This window comes from Arachis ipaensis, chromosome B7 (genome assembly GCF_059453495.1).
Source record: "Arachis ipaensis isolate K30076 ecotype BB chromosome B7, ASM5945349v1, whole genome shotgun sequence".
In the NCBI taxonomy this organism is placed as follows: domain Eukaryota; kingdom Viridiplantae; phylum Streptophyta; class Magnoliopsida; order Fabales; family Fabaceae; genus Arachis; species Arachis ipaensis.
The window spans coordinates 27,709,277-27,727,834 of NC_142442.1; positions in this window are offsets into that span (position 1 = coordinate 27,709,277).

Genomic DNA, 18,558 nt, shown 5'->3' on the forward strand with positions numbered 1-18,558 from the left:
TAATTTTTGTTTATATTTTATTTTTATTTATTTTATTTTATAATAATATATGTAAAATACGAGTTGTATAATAGAAATTGTTAAATTATCTAATATAACATCCATATTTTTATACGTATAATATTTATAATCATACATACATACATACATACATATATACATACATACATACATATAATCAATAAATTGGTGTTTATTTATTATTATTTATTATTTTATTTTGTAAGTCATGAACCAACAATTTTGAATGTTTTTAATTTTTAATAAACTAACAATTTTGAATGTTTTTAATTTTTAATAAATAGAAATTAATTAAATTTAAGATGTTTTTATTTTTTATAAAATGTGTTGAGATGATTTAAGATTTTTTTAAATTAAAAATATAAAAATTTAAAATTTTTATTTGAGAGAAAAAAAATCTTAGAATCATAAATTCATGTAGGAATAATGAAAGAGAAATTTTTAGAATCTGATTCACATTAAACTTAGAATTAACTTTTAGTTTATTTAAATAAGAAAGGATAATTAATTTTAGAAAAAATTAATTACATTAATTAAATTAGAAAAGTGATTCACATTCTCTTATAAATACAAATATTATTAATTATATATCTTTATTATTATCTATAATATTTTAAACATCCGATTGCATACAGATAACTAGCGATAAGTAACGAACCGTTGTTATTTATTTAATTTGATTGACAATATAAACAAGATGAGGCTAGATGATAGAGAGTTATGAAACATAGACATTTTATTGATTTGTCATTTTTGTATATCAGACATAACAGATATGATATTTTTGACATTCATCTGACACGCGTGTCTTCTATATTTAATTGTGTTTTAATAAAAAAATAAAATTTTTTCTTTAAACACGTTTAGACACACTTAAATACTATCACGTATTAATATGTCTAGTTTTATTTTTCACATATATTCTTAAAATGAGTTTAAAATAGTATATATTATTAATTATTAAAATAAATAATATTTTAAATATTTTATATAATTAAAAAAATAATTAAAAATTAATTTATATTTTAATATCAATAAAATACTAAAATATTATTATAATTTATTTATATTTTATATATATGTCATATCCTCGTATTTTATATTCGTATCAATATTTGTACATCATAAATAAAGAAAAAAATTTTTTTGATCGAATGAGATTAAAATATAAAATATAATCGATAAAATACAAATAGTTTAGTTTGAATTTAATTAGATTACGTTAAAAAAATTAAACTAAAAAAAATTTAAATTTTAATAAATTATATTAATATTACATTGCGAATACCTTTTTTCTCTCTCTTTGTCATTTAGCATTATCTCATTTTCATTGCTTACTAAATAAGTAATAATATTTTGGTATGGTCCATCTAGTGTACAGATGCACTTTGGTACAGATTTACAGATTTTTGTTTTTATTTGGTTTAAAAGTGTATCACTAAAAGTGTTGCTTAAAGAGAAAGTGTTACCCTTAATCGTTAACTAGGCTCTGATACCAATTTTGCAATCCTTTTTACTAGTCCTTGTATATTGTAATTTCATTTTTATAGTTTTCAATCTTGTTTTAGTTTATAATATTCTTTTTTGCATGGATTATTGTATATAAAATCTTTTATCTGTTTGTCTTTTTCTTTAATATAATTTCTTAAATCCTCAAAAACTTCTTTTATTTCTATACTTTCTGTTGTTTCTAAATACCTTCTTAATTTTTCAACTTCATTTTCCATTTTTTCTTTCAACAGTTTTAATTCTTTTAAGTCATAATATGGTTTTCCAGGCATTTATAAATTTTTTAAGTTTAATTCCAACTTGTTTATATTTATTTTTATTTCTATCCTTTTTATTATAAGGTCATCAATTTCGATCTGAAGGTTATTTAATTCCCTTTTATACTCTTTTATTTTACTTTTTAATTTTTCTGCCCTTTTTCTTTTTATTTTATTTTCTGGTTTTTCAATCTTTTTATGCTTCATTATTTATTTTAAAATTTCTGCCAACTCTATCATTGATTCATCACTATTTTCTAGAGATTCTATTAATTTTTCTAACTCTTCAACTTCTCTTTTTAACTTGTCATAGATTATTTTTAGAGCTTCAAATGCTCTTTGATTTATTTCAGAAAACTGTAAATAATTCAAACGATTTTCTCTTTCAAAGAGCTCTTGTTTCTTGTCTTGATAAGTTACATATATTTCTTCTTTATTTATTGTCATAATTTAGTGTTTAGGGTTTCATTTAATTTTTCGACCTTTTTTGTTAATTCTTTTATTTCAGAATTTTCTTCTTTAATCTTCAACTTAGATAGACTTAAAGGACTATTAATTTTAGATTCTCTAATTTGAAAATTCGATGAAACTAATTTTCCTGACGGTTCTTTTAATAATAGAACTGGGTTTTCAATAGCTTTATATTTTGGTATTTCTGTTTTTACAATTTTCTGAAATAATTCATCGACATAAATTCTTTCTCTGTTTTTAAATATTATACTATGATGGCTATTTGTTAAAGCATAATTTATTGCATATGTAATCGAAAATGGTTCATCATCTTGTTCCATTAGATTCTTTCTGTGAAATTTATAAGCCAGACTTATAGATCTTCCAAGATTTTCAGTTGATAAAGGTATAGCATATCCCAGATGGGCATTAAATTTAACATTTACGTTTGCCAAGTTTCCATGAACAATTCCAATTATTTGATCTATTGGGTCATCAGTAATTCTTTTGTCACAGATTACTAAGCTTATTGGTGAATTAATTCCTTTCATATATGTAGATTTGATTAAGACTTGTATAGTACTAATATGAATCCATCCAATTTTAGATCTTTTTTGTTGATCCTTAATTTTCTCAATCTGTTTACTTAATTCTTCATCATTTATCAAAGCTATTTCAAGTTCTCCATTGGCGGATTTTATCTTTATAGGGGCTTCAAGTTGAATTTTTCCATAGTATATTATATTTTTTCTATTAAAAACTTCTTTTAAAAGGTTTTGTTTATTAAAATTTTCGTTTGATTTGAGATTTAATTCTGTTTTTAAAACAGCCTGTTTTTCATTATCTAATAAAGTAGTTAATCTATAATAATCAGATTCTTCTGTTAATTCTAAACTTTCTAAATAATTCATAATTGAAAGACTAGAATGAATACATACCTTTCTGGAGAAAAACTTCCTTTATTTAATATATTTTACATAAGGTGTTTTTATCTCCAGAGGGGAGATTGTAAATACTAACTCCAGAGGGGAGTTTAGAACTATTTTTCCCTAATGGGAATTCTTCTTCAGATCATAGAATCGCCTCGGCAGCTTCCTCCTTGCTCTCCTAGCATTTGAGTACTCTTTGCCTCCTGCTTTCTATTTTCTGATGATTCTACAATTGCCTAAGCAACCTATTTATAATGGTTGGGTCTGATGGACAATTCCCATCCTTACCCTTCTTATGACGTCATTACTTACGTCATTGTTTATTATCTTGCACCAGCTACATTGTTGGTGCTCTATGACCTAAGCGCTTACGTCACTATGCAATAATGTTGAGAGATGCTTCAGATGTGCTGTCTTCCTCTTTCATTATGTGTCCTTCAGATGCGTTGTCTTCTTCCTTTATCATGTGGGTTGATTCCGTTTTATTATTGCTTTCTTCAGATAACTCTGAGACGCATAGCTGGCACTTGTGGTCTTCTCTCTCTTTTATCAGATAGCAGAGATTCCTCTTTATCCCTTCAGGGAGCTTTTCTAAGAGTCCAGACAAGTTGTAGAATGCTGATTCAAATTCCACTAAGAGTCTCATCTCTCTTTCTTCAATTTCATTCCTTTTACTAGACACAAGCAAAGTATTTCTGCTTTTATAATTAATTCTTGTGTGAGATTCCCTTGTTATCTTTTGAGTTCTTTCGAAGACCCTTGCTAGTGTGCTAGCTAGCCTTCCTTCATGACTGTAGATTGTTAAATCTTGAACTTGATCAATTGGTTGAAAATTTCCTGGGAAGACGGACATGAATATTACTTGGTGTGCTGGAACCAAGCATTCTTCTTCTTCATTAAAAATAGGTTGACTGTTCGTAAATTTTAGGGATATATCCCTTGGATTTACGTTGTCAATCATATTTTTAAATCTCTTCACTGCATCAACGAATCCTGCAGGAAACTCACTAATAATTTTTAGATCATTAAAAATTAAAATTGTATCAATTAATCCATACTGGAAAAACTGATAGGTGTCCGATGGGGATGCATCTGGAAATATAACCAGCTTTGTTAGCTGTTCTTTGGCAATAGGATAATATCCTAAAATTGCTCTTTTTTCTTCAGTCCAGTTCAGGATTATATTAAGGGTTTCTCTGAGATTTGATCTACAGACCCTTTTCTTTTCTTTGATTTCAGCCCTTGTAGGAATGTTTCTTATTATCCCTGTTCTCTGGGTTTGAATTGGAGCTTTATCTGCTCTTTTTAGGGTTTGCTCTGGATGAAGAGCTTCATATTCCCTGAAAGATTCCTTTGCTTCTTCCAGTGTTAAAAACCCTCCTTTATGAATTATCCTTGATTGATGTGTAAATGGTGCTGCTTTTTCCCAGGCATCATATACTCCTTTCATGGGGCCATTATAAATTACATAATATTTTTTATCTTGGGTAGATTTTTTGATAATTTCAGCAATTGTTTTATTTTCTGGAATTTTTTCTTCACCTGATTTGTCCACCACGCTTAGCTGGCTGAGCTCTGATGGTTTTGGTTGTTGTGTTGATTTCATTGCTTCGACGGCCTTCTTGAGGGATTGGATCTGTGTCCTTATTTGCTGACAATGCTTGCATTTTTCGAGTTCTTTTTCGTATTTCTGAATTTCTTGATCTAATGCGTTGTAGACGAAATCCATTCTCTTGTTAATGTATCTGCAATAACATTTTTGTCACCCTTAATATATTCAATTTTTATTGGATATTGTAACAAAAATAATTGCCATCTTACCAATCGTCCATGATTATAATCAACTTTTAAATTATATCGTATGAAACCTGTTAGGTAGCTTGAATCTGTCCTTAATGTAAATTCTCTGGGTAGTAAATCAATTTTCCATTTCTTAAGAGATTTAATTGCTGCTAGAGTTTCCTTTTCATGAGTGGTATATCTCTGTTCTGTTGGAGTAAAAGTCCCTGAAATATACCTGCAAAGTAATTCCTTTGGGGAATTTTTAGAATCTAGTGATTCTTTTCCTTGCTCCAAACTTTTTATAGCTTTCTTAGCTTTTAGACATCCTGACCAGGTTATGTCTGAAGCATCTGTTTCTACTATTAAGTAGTCATTTTCTTCTGGAATATAAAGTTCTGGAAGTTTTTCACATAATTCTTTAATCTTTTGAATTTGCATACTATCTTTTTCATCCCATTTCCATTCTTTTTTAGTACTTATTTTTGGAAATAAGCTTTTAGTGTATTCTGTTATATTTTTTAAGAATCCTTGATCAGAAATATAATTTATACACCCTAAAAATCTTTGTAATTGTTTTCTATCTTCTATTTTATTAGGAAATAAATTTACCTTTTCTAGGACATTTGGCTGAAGTTTTAGCTTTTCTTGAGTGGATAGAATTAATCCAAGAAACTCTATTTCTTGTTTTGCTATTCTTGCTTTCTTTTTGCTAAGAACTAATCCTTTTTCTTTACATCTTTCTAAAACTATTAATAATTTTTGAAGATGATCTTCTCTATCCTGTTTTGTAAAAATTAGTATATCATCAATGTACACTAAAACAAATTCATTTAACTCTTTTAGATTTTCTTCCATAAATCTTTGATAAATACCTGGAGCTTGTTTTAATCCGAATGGCAATACATTCCATTCATAGAGCAACACACTTGTTGATTCTTTTGTTGGACAAGTAAAAGCAGTTAATTTCTTTGTTTCTTCGTCTAAACGAAGTTGCCAATATCCTGATTTTGCATCAAGAGATGAAAACCAAGTTGCTCCTTTGATTTTTTCTAAAATTGAATCTTTTCTTGGAAGTTTATGAGCATCACCAATAGTTGCTTCATTCATCTTCTTATAGTTAATAACCATTCTTCGTTTTCCCCTTTTAATTTCATTATTGTTTTCGACATAAAAGGCTGGAGCCGCATGAGAACTTTTACTTAATCTTATAATTCCTTTTTTCAAAAGATCTCTACATTCTAATGAAAACTCTTCTCTATCTCTTGCGGAATAAGGGATTTTATTTGGAACATTTATCTCTTTTGTCGGATCTTTTAATTTAATGCTTACTAATTCGTTATTTGTATTTTTAATATCTAAAGGATTTTCAGCACAAATTTCATTCAAAAGTTCTTCTATCTTTATTTCAAGATTATTTTTTGGGATATTTATTTGAAAGTATAAATTTAAATAACATGTCTCCAATATAGAAAATATTTTAAATTTTAAGATCTTATCTATAGTAGTAGTCGGTATTTTTATACGTTTTGATTTTTGATTTATTGAAGAATCGTGTGGAGCTTTTAAAACTATATATGTTAGTTCTTGAATGAATGGATGATATAGCTTTAAAAAGTTATTTCCTATGATAAAATCCATTCCAGAATCTAACATGTATATAGATGGAACAATGAACCTATAATTTTGAATAAAAATTTCAACCATCTCTGCTTTTTGGTCAATTTTATGTATTGATTTGTCAGCTATTCTAACTCTTAATGGTTTCTTTAATTTTTTCCAATCAAGTTTTATATTTGAACTAGCAAAGCATTGTGTTGCTCCAGAATCTATGAAAGCATTTATAAATTTTTCTGTTATTTTTATAGTAATAAATGTAGCATTATTACTCAGTCTCTGAGTCTGTTTCCGAGACATATTCAAAAATATAGTCTAAGTTATCATCAGATTCTTCTAAAGGTTCCATGAAACAAGACTTAGCGATTTCTATTTGTTTAGTAAGATCCTTTTTATCCTTCTTTTTCGGACATTCATTTGCATAGTGTCCTTCTTCTTGACAATACCAACATTTACAATTTTCTTTTTTATTTGGGCAATAATCACTTTTTTGTCTCTTATTTTTATTGTTATTTCTTTTTCTAAAATACCTCTTTTTTCTCCAGTTTGGATAGTATTTTCTTTTTCTAAATTGATATTTTCTTTTTCTTTGAAAATTTTTATTAAGACCATATTTTTGAGGTATCTCTTCATTATCCTGACAGCAAATTCTAATTATATTTGCAAATCTTTTTTGAGTTGCTTCTTGCATACAACGTTCTTTTATTTCCTCTCTTATTGCAGAGGTTGCTCCACCAAAATTATTTTCAATTGTTCCTCTATTTATTTCTCTTATAAATCTTCCCATAATAAATTCGTTAGCAGGATATGGAAGTTTTGTTATATACATATTAAGATAATGATTTTTATCTTCTTCTTTTAATTTGTAATAATGTATTCTATATTCACATATATAAGACTCCACATTACATAGATCATATATGTGAATGTTAGCTAAATGGTTTTTTGCTTCTTGATATTCTTTATTATAGACTTCTTGTTTATGATCTATAATATTTTTTCCAAAAAATTCTTTATATAGAATCATCATTATATATAATATCTTATCATAAGCTGTTATTTTTGTTGCTAATTCTTCTATTATTTGGTTTTCTATTGATGTCATATAATCTCTTATAGCTCCTTTAGTATGAAACCCTATGTAATTCCAAATGTCTCTTCCAGATAATTCATTAAGTTTTGGATTAGTAAAGGCTTCTAATAAGAAGGAATTCAACCAGTTTTCGAAAATTTCTTTTTCATTCGTTTTACAGTCTAAATCGAGCATTCTTTCTCCTTCCATTTCCTGGATTTTAGGAACGTATTTTGATGGTATTTTTGTATACTTTGAATCTTTATTTATAAACCCCTTTTTAAAAGCATAATTATCAAAACCTGTTTCCCATTTAAATTGAGATTGATTATCCCTAGATGTTCCAGCTTCATTTTTTACTTGTATTGGAATTGCTGGTTCTTCGTCACTTGAATAATCTAGGATGTGTTCTTCATTTTCTATATTTTCAGAATTTACTATTTCTTCTTCTATCTGAAATCCCTGTTCCATAATATTATTTTCTTGAGCCATTTTTAATTGTTTAAAAAGCATTGTAACTTCTTCTAATTTTTCTTCAATATTCATAATTTTAGTGGTGGTTTTACTTTTAAATCTGTTATGTTGATTATATTTTGAAATTTTTCTTCTTTTGGATTTTCTTTTTCCTTATTTCTTTGAAATTTTATGGATACTAGTATTTCTTCAAGCATATCTACTATAGAATTTAATTGTGGGTTAAAAGTATGATAAAGATGTGGGGAATCATTTCCATGATAACATTTCTTAGAAATTCCGTGTGAAAAATAAGTTTTTTCAGGTTTTTGAAGTCCTTCGATAAAGCTTATAGTAAAATAAAGATTTTGAGAAAAATCATCATTTTGTATTGATTTTAAGAATTCGGTGTCATTACAGTTAACATTAGTTAAAATCATTAATTTTTGATCTATTAATTTTGATAACTTAATTATTTCTTCTCTTAAATCTTCTAATTTACTTTTTTCCATTAGGTGACGCTTTTCTTTGTGAAGAGCTACGATTTTAAGTGAAAAGTGTGGCTTTAAAAAGTGTGGTTTAAGTAAGTAAATCTTTAAATCTGTACAGATTTAGATCTGTACCATATAATTTTCTTTTTGTATTTATCTCGTCTGCAACCGTAATACTTAAAAACATTTATTTACGCATATATTCTGTACCAGATGAAGTCATTGAGAATTTTAAATTATTTATTTTATTTACAATCATATACAGTATAAAAGAGACTGGATATAAAATAGAAAAGTATAAATTATATATTATTTATTTAAAAAATTCTATTGAAAAGAGAGAAAAGACAAAGAGAAAGGGTTTGAGAAGAGATTTACTTAACATATGTTTAGATGAAAAAAAAAATATATTATTTTTATTTTTTTATTATAAAATATATTAAAAATATAGGAGTAATATTAAAATAAAATAACATAATAAATTTTTTATTATTTTTTTATTTAATATTAAAAAAATTTGATAAATTTTATCAACTTTTTTAAAATAATTTTCTTCAATAACATAATAAAAAATAATTTTTTTAACTTCTTTCTCTCCTTTTTCTTTCCCTTTTTTTTTCCACTCAAACAAATAAAGTCTTAATGAAAAGTGGGCATTTCTTATTTTGGAAAAAAGGGAAACTTATTTGAGAAATGACCAGCACTGTTGTGGGCTTGTGGCTGTTATCGTTGATTATTGGGTCATATAAGCTTTATGAATTATGAGTATACTATTTTAGAGCAAACCAGGAGACAAAGTAAGATACCTGGGACACACTTAGTGAATAGTGACACTGCTCATCGATCCTTTATAAATAACTGCATTTCTTGCTTATTTATGTATAAAATTAAAATCAAGATTAAATACGACCAACTGTAAATTGAACCATGTGTGTGTAAATTAAAAAAAAAAAGTTCAAAATCTAAATTCTCATTATAATCATTTTAAAATTATTTTTAAAATTTAAATTCGGTTCATGAATTGGCTTATTTAACTTATTTTTTCACCAGAACTAACATAATCATTTATTTTTTATATATATAAACGCGAGATTAAAATGACTAATATTATATGCACTTCTTAATTTCTATATAAAAAAGTGGTTGATAAGTTACAAAAGAAATACAAAAATGATCTTTTATATTATAGAAAAAATATACACTTAATAATATACTGAAAATAATAAAAAATATATTTTTTTTTCTTTTGAGAATTAATCCCAACTTGACTGCATTGCAGATAGAACCAAGAGAAAACGTGTCGACTTGTGCGTATGATTAAACATTTAAACATTTCTTAGCTTAATTAGTCGTTGACTTCGATTTATGGAACCCAAATGAAGAAACAACATTTTGAACCTATAAAAATATCTCAGTTTGTGTGTGTGTGTATATATATATAATTAACTCCAGCCACATGGTACTTGTAAATTAACATATTCAAGCTGCAGTTTAGTCCTTAAATTATATTATAGTTAAAATATGTAAAACATTAGTTAAAGAATTATTGTAAGATGGCTTACCGTTTTTTTTCTTTCTTTGATCAGAAAATGACTTATTCTTTCTTTCTTTTTTATTAAAAGGAAACATGTACGTACAAAAAATTATGAAGAACGAACAAGTACGAAAATTATTTTAATAATTATTGCACAAGAAAAATAATTAGAGCATGTTTAGAATGTCTTCTTTTATTGATACCCCCCAATTCATCTTTAATAATTCTTGTATAGGATAATTAAATCTCAAGAAAAAATAATTGAAAAATAATGGTCCTGATGTTTTACAATATTAGACAAATTAATTTCAGATGAAATAAAATGACAAATTAGTTCTCAAAATTTTTAAAAAGTGACAAATTAATCTTTCACTTTTAAAAAAAAAAAAAACATTATTAAGGAGTTGAATATTGTTTACAGTTTTAATAGAAATGGAATTACTTTGTCTATTTATTTTATTAGGGATTAATTTGTCTAATATTCTATAAGACAAGGGAAAACATTTTCCAAATATTTTTAAGAGTAATTTTCTGATAAAATATTGTTAGGAACCAATATGGAGTTTCACCTTTTTTCTGTTTTTGAAAAAAAAAAAGGTATATTTAAGGTTAAACATAGAAAATAAATTATAATTCAAACTAGTAACTTTAAGTTAAGAAATAGTTCATAAGTAAAAACAAAATTTGAAGTTTATAATTAGATGAAAAACTAATTCATTTAGAATCTTAATGATTTTATCAATCTGATTTCAAATATTAAATAATATAAATAACATCCATTTCTTATTTAGTTTTCTAATATATTTTAAATATAATAAACCATCAGAAATTTAATTTTTAACTAAAATATTTAAATTAAAATTATTTTTCATATAATTAATTATTTTAAATATCTATTATACAGATAAATAATTATTAAAATAAATTTATATTTTTAGAATTTTCAAACATATCTTAAGAGTGTGTAGGAGCAATTTTTGTACGTCCATTTTTAATTGATCTTACCGTTAAAAAATAGACAGGTGGTCATCTTTTAATTTTTTTAATTTTCAAAAGGCAGAGGGTTATTCTTTACTTTTTGGTCTTGATGCCATGAATGGACTCTTGATAACTTTAAAGATAAGATAGAGATTGTGGTTGGTTTGATGTGACACCCCTTGTCAATGGGAGAAAAGGATTTTGAAGGTGGGGACGGAAAAGATACGGTAAAATGGAAGGAAATGGGGACGAATTTTTTTTGGTAAAAGATTTTAATATGGTTGATTAGTGGGGGAAATTTTTGAAAATCGGGATTACAAGAAATTTATAGAAATATGAGGAAAAACAAAAGTCATAAGAGATGTCTTTTCAAATTAACAATTTCTTAATTTTAACTTTTTTTTTATAAGACAAATTCACTAGGAGTGACTTATTTTTAAATTTTTAAAATGTTTTAAAAATACACTTAGTTGGATGCGAATCGACAAGATACAATTTACTCCTGGTTTTTTATGAATTCTCAGATTAATTATATTTACATAAATAATAAAATTATATTATGCGGTGGCCTGCGATGAAGATGTTGATGAGAGCCATAAGGGAGTCTGGTGCTGTCAATTGGAAGGGAATGAAGCAAGGTTGGGAGCCCCATATGGGACATCACCGTCGAAGGGGACTGAGCTTGAAGAGCAGTGTAATGTTTTGGAAGGGAAGGGACTTGGCTTAGGTGCTTCTCTGGAAATTGTAGATCTTTCAAAGGAGTTACACACCGATGGTACGTAGGGGTGACAATAGGTAAGATAGAGTAAAGTTTGAAGTCAACCCTAACCTTACTCGTTCTCAACCCGCGGGTATTCGACCCTATCTGCGGGTTACAAAAAATATGCAAAATTATTATATAACTTCATGATAATTTAAAATAGAATTGACTTTTATATAAAAAAAGTATTAAATTATCAATTAATGATCTTCTTTTAGTGGCTAAGAATCTTTTACATTTAGTGAGAGGTTTTTGGTTCAATATTCACTTGAAACATATTTTTATATAAATATATAACATATACATATATAGGGTGCGGGTTGGTCGGGTAGGGTTGAGACTCAACCCGTACCCTACCCGACCCGCATGAGAACTCAACCCGCACCCTACCCTACCCACTGCGGTTCGGGTTGACAACCCTACCCGATCGGGTGGGGTCGGGTTGGATACCCGCGGGTGATGTGTATTTTCGGAAAACGAATTCCAAACACACAAAACTAACCGGCAAGTGCACCGGGTCGCATCAAGTAATAAAACTCACGGGAGTGAGGTCGATCCCACAGGGATTGAAGGATTGAGCAATTTTAGTTTAGTGGTTGATTTAGTCAAGCGAATCAAGATTTGGTTGAGTGATTTGTGATTAACAGAATTTAAATTGCATGGAAAGTAAAGGGAATGGGTAAATTGCATGAAATTAAAGATAACAGAAAATAAAGTGCTGAATCTTAAAGAACAAGAAATTAAATGGCAGAAACTTAGAACGCAAGAAATGTAAATTGCAGAATCTTAAAGTGCAAGAAATGTAAATGGCTTGAATTGTAAAGGGAATTGAGAATTGGATTTGCAGAAATTAAACAAGGAAAAGAAAAATTCAACAAACAGGAATGTAAAAGATGGATTCAATTAAACCGGATCTTAAATGGAAATGAGAATAAGCTTGATGTGACAACGAAACAAGGAAATTGAAATTGAAAGCTATAGATCTCAGGACTCAAGAGACTAGATAGCCAAGTCTAGATTTCACTACCTTCCTAGATCCAGCAAGAACAATTTCAAAGGAAATAAAGAAATGTAAATTGCAGAAGAGTAGAAGCCGAAGCAGTTAACTGAAATGGAAATTCAATTATGCAGAAATTTAAACGAGATCTCAAGGTGAGATTGAAACAGAAGTTTTTCAATTCTCCACCCAAGATCCGAAACAAGAAAAGTAAAAAAAGTGCTCAAACAAGAACAAGGAAGAAGAGAGATCAATACTCCTCCCTAATTCTCTTGAATTCTAAAAACAACAATGCAAAAATGTCAAGGTGCTCTCTACTGTAAGTGTTCTGAAAAATTCTCTCCGGAAAAGCTCCCTTTAAAACTTAAATCCTAAACTATTTATACACTTTCTTCAAATGGTCTTCAAGCCTTGAATTGGGCATTTGCTCTTGATGGAATTGGGTTGATAAGAGTCTCTGTTAATTGCTCTTGGAGTTGGAGAGAAACCCATTGTGAACCGGGTCAAGAATCATAAAAGTGTGAGTAAAAGTTTAAGGCAAACTTTTACTCAAACTTTTTATACCAGATGGCTTCACTTGCTGCTACCAACGTTTGGGCTAAAGTTTGAGGTCAAACTTTTGCTCAAACGTTGGTCCCCTTGTGTATATGTGTGGCGCCAACGTTTGCCAAAAGCTTGAGGCAAACGTTGGCGCAAGCTTTTCTCCTCCAAGGTGTGCAAGTGTGGCGCCAACGTTTGCCAAAAAGTTTGAGGCAAGTGTTGGCGCAAGCTTTTCTCCTCCAGGGTATTGGTTTTGTGATGCCAACGTTTGCCAAAATGTTTGAGGCAAACGTTGGCTCAAGCTTTTCTCCCAAAAGTTTGAGCTAAAGTTTGAGGCAAACTTTGGCTCAAGCTTTTTTTCCTCTGGTGTGTTTTCAATTCTTCCAAAAGTTTGAGCTAAAGTTTGAGGCAAACTTTGGCTCAAGCTTTTTGTTCTCCCTTGCTCCTAGCCATTCCTTCTTTCTTCAACCTTCTTCAAAACTCTTTTCACCTATCATCAATCAATCAAAACAATCAAAGCTATGCCCTAAATCATGAGATTGTTTTTCTTTCATAATATATGACAATTATAGCATAAAATCTCATGAAAGTGCATGAATTCATCCATGTTGATTGAATCAAAGGAAACATGGAAATCTACCCAATTGGCTTGCTTATGGCTTAAGAAAGTGCATAAAATCAATTGAAAACAAAAGAAAAAGGCTAGTGAAACTAGGCTAAGATGACTTGTCATCACAACACCAAACTTAAAGCTTGCTTGTCCCCAAGCAAGAAAAGAATTATTGAGAAGAAAGAATGAAATGGGAGAGGATGTTCATGCTAGCAGAGTATTATTGGTAGTTCATGGGGTTTTATGTGGATATGTAAACACTCACTTCTTATTGACTTTTAGGCCTAGAAAGTCTCCTTCAAGCATCAAGCAACACACTGCTATGACCTCTCATTATTCCTTTGTCCTTGACTATTATTTTTTTCTATAAGCTTTAGTTCAGTGTCATGTGTAACAAGTTCATTTCTTTCTTTATACTTGACACATTATTCACTATAGACACTTGGCTCACATTCCTTCTTAAAACATTGATGCCCAGCACCTCTTTGGGTTACTAAATGCCTTGTAGTTATGTTGCTCTTGATAGTGGACTTTCAGCTGATGATCCCGGGTTAGTTATCCCAAGTCACCAAGTGTTGATGCACTCCAAAGAACTTAATAATCCAAGCAGATCCTAGTACAAAGACACCACAGGCATATATTCTAAGGTTCAAGCTATTGGTGTCTAGCTTTGTTTCTTTTTATTTTCTTTTGTTCTGTTGCCACTTTTTGGCTTTTTTTTTTCTCTTTTTGTTTTTCTTTTTAACCAAGAACTTTTATTTGATTGAGATTCATAGACAGTAGGCCACTTTCTACTTAGAAGGAGACATCCTAGTTCTCTTATTCACTAAAAGTGAGCTATCATACAATCACACATACATACCACCACTTACTTTTATTGTACTTCTATCTAACAGAGAACTATCTTACTTCACATTCAAACATTTCTTTTATTGAATTAAATATGCAGGGGACAAAGCATGCTTTTTGTTAAGTGAAAGTAAACACACAAGCACACACTTAGACTAGCTTATTTATTGCAAAAAGATAGATTCTACTTGTACTAGATGAACACTTCAGCAAGACATAAATCAAAGCATTTCTCAACAGCAGAAGTTAAGTATAGATACAACCTATCGGTTTGCAGTTCTTTTGTCCTTCCTTCTGTTGTGCCCCTTTTGAGTTATGATGCATAATGTCCTCAAATGGTGGTTAGTTCCCTGCACAATTCTCAAAAGTTGCTTGCTTCTCAAGCCCTTAGGTGACTGGTTAGTATGCATGAATTGAGTGTGGATTTTGGATTTAATTTGGTTTGGGAACACCAAACTTAATTCCTTGCCACTGTCTCTAATGCAACAGGTTGTACATTTATGAATTCTTTTGGCCTTGCTAAAGGTTATGGAACCAAAACTAAAAGCAATTAAATGGTTGAATAATTTGTCTGATTGCTTGGAGCTAGCATTATGCAGGAGGTGAGAGTATGCTTTTAAATGAGATTTTGGTGGAACACCAAACTTAGAATCCTTTATTCTCCCTTAAATTGTTTTGGTGTGCAACACCAAACTTAGCTCCTTGCAATGCATACCAATTATTCAACATTTTTATTGAAAAGGCTATGAAAAGAAAACTACCTCAGGTTGGGTTGCCTCCCAACAAGCGCTTCTTTATTGTCATTAGCTTGACATCGATCCCCTTAGATCATGGGGGTTGAAAATCATAGTGCCTCAGCTTTTCTCCTCTTACTGTGAACTTCCTTCCGGTCTCCTTTTTGATGATCTCTAGGTGTTCAAGTGAAAGGACCCGGTTCACAGTGTAGTATTCAGATGATTGTGGGGGCACCTTCATTGGTTGGGTGTTTAACACTACTTTATCCCCTGGTGAAAAGCCTTCAGTAGGGATCTTCTTGTTTCTCCATCCTCTTGGTCTCTTCTTCTTTTCTTTCTCAAGAGATACTCCCTGCCTTGGTGGTTCCTTATCTGAGATGTTGAATTTCTCATCTGGAGGTTTTGGATCTAGTTCCTCCTTGATTTCTTTGGTTTGTTGCACCATCTCTACTGCTTTCAAGCATGGATTTGGAAGTCTTGGAGCTAACTCATTGACTACCTCCTTCAAACTTTGATCTGTGGCCTTATCCTTCATAGAATCTTTTTCTTGAATTGGCTCATGCAAGGTTTTAAAAACATGAAATGCTAGGTGCTCATCATGCACTCTTAGCAATAATTCCCCTTTCTCAACATCTATCAATGCTCTGCCTGTAGCCAGGAAAGGCCTCCCCAGAATGATGGGAGTGTTAGGGTCCTCCTCCATATCCAGGATGACAAAATCAGCTGGAAGAAGGAATTTCCCCACTTTTACCAGTACATTCTCTACAACTCCAACTGCTTGCTGGATGGATTTGTCAGCCATTTGAAGGAGTATTCGTGTGGATTTCAGCTCACAAATTCGAAGTTTTCTCATTAGAGACAAAGGCATCAAGTTTATGCTTGCACCAAGGTCACAGAATGACTTTTCAATTGTTATGTCTCCTATGGTGCAAGGTATATAAAAACTCCCAGGATCATCTTTCTTCTCTGGTAACTCTCTTTGGAGAATAGCACTACATTCCATTGTCATCTCAACAATTTGTCCTTCTTTTAGGGACTTTTTCTTTGTCAGCACTTCCTTCATAAATTTGGCATACACTGGCATCTGTTCAAGTGCTTCTAAGAAAGGAATATTGATGCTGAGGGTCTTGAATATGTCCAGGAACTTTGAGTATTGCTTATCCTCATTCTCTTTTTTGAACCTCTGAGGGTATGGAAGTTTGGGGATATGTGGCTTCACCCTTTCCTTCTTCTCTTGTAGTTGTGTTTCAAGGATGTCCTTATCTCTCTTTGAGCTTTTTGCATTCTTGATTTTCTGATCCTCTTCACTTCTCTCTTCTGTCTCTTCTTATGGAACTTCTCTGTTGTGTTCTTCCTGATTGATGGCTTTCTTCTCACTTTCCACTATGATTGCTTTGCACTCCTCCCACTTTGTAGCTTTTTCTTTGTCCCTTGGGTGGTCTTGAGTGGCACTAGGGGATGCATCTGTAATTCGTTTAGCCATTTGTTCCATATGCCTCTCGAGATTTCTGATTGAAGCTTCTTGGTTTTTGCTTGTTGTGGCTTGATCTTTTCTTGCTGCTTCTTGATCTTTTCTTGCTGCTTCTTGATCTTGTCTTGCCATCTCTTGATTTTTCATGAGTTTCTCCATCATTGTCTCTTGGTGCTTCATCATCTTATCCATCAATATCTCCAAGTTGGAGATCCTTTGAGTGTCTTGTGATGTTTGTGGCTGGTTGTGGGGTGTTGAAGGTTGATGGTAGGTGTTTTGGTTAGTGGTTTGGTTATTGGGTGGACAGTAGCTAGAATTTGGGTGGTTGTTTCGGGGTTTTCTATATGGATTGGGGTTAGTGTTTTGCTGGTTGTGGTTTTGGTTGTTTCTTGAGTTGTTTTGGTTTGAATTTCGTTGCCATGGTTGCTGGTTTTGATTGTGGTTATCTCCCCATCTTATGTTTGGATGGTTCTTCCAGGATGGATTGTAGGTGTCACCATAGACTTCATTTTGGCCGGAGCTTTGGTTATGCACATATTGAGGTTGTTCCTGCTGATGATCTTCTTGGTTTTCTTCATTTTACCCCCATTTGGTTGATGGTTGGCTTGTATTCACTGCTGCAACTTGCAAGCTATCAATCTTTTTAGCCATCTGCTCAAATTGTTGTTGAATATGCTCCTGCATTATCTTGTTTTGAGCTAGGAGGGTGTCAACCCCTTCCATTTCTAACACTCATTTTCTTTGTGATGGCTGGCGTTGTCTCTGATGAGCAAAGAAATATTGATTGTTTGCCACCATATCAATGAGGTTTTGGGCCTCTTCAGCTGTCTTCATGAGTTGCATTGAGCCTCCTGCTGAATAATCAAGTGCCTCTTGAGCTTTCATTGTTAGTCCTTCATAGAAATTTTGGAGTTTATCCCATTCATTAAACATCTCAGGAGGGCACTTCCTGATTAGAGCTTTGTATCGTTCCCATGCCTCATACAAGGGTTCAGCATCCATTTGTGTGAATGTTTGTACTTCAGTCTTCAATCTAATAACTCTTTGAGGTGGGTAAAACTTGGCAAGGAACTTGGTTACTAGATCATCTCAGTTGTTGATGCTGTCTCTTGGGAAGGATTCCAACCATTGAGTGGCTTTGTCTTTGAGGGAAAATGGAAATAGCAGCAATTTGTAACTGTCAGGATGCACACCATTGGTCTTCACTGTGTTACATATCCTCAGGAAGGTGGATAGGTGCTGGTTTGGATCTTTCAAGGGGCCTCCTCCATAGGAACAGTTGTTCTGCACCAAGGTGATGAGTTGGGGCTTCAATTCAAAGTTATTTGCATCGACATTTGGGGTAAGGATGCTACTCTCACAATGCCTTGGATTAGCAAGTGTATATGAAGCCAAGACTCTCCTCTGGGGTTGACCATTGTTGTTGGCCATTCTCACTGGTGGATTTGTTGGATTTGTTGAGTGTTCCTCCAATTCATGATATTCTTCATCTGATTCTTCCTCTCCA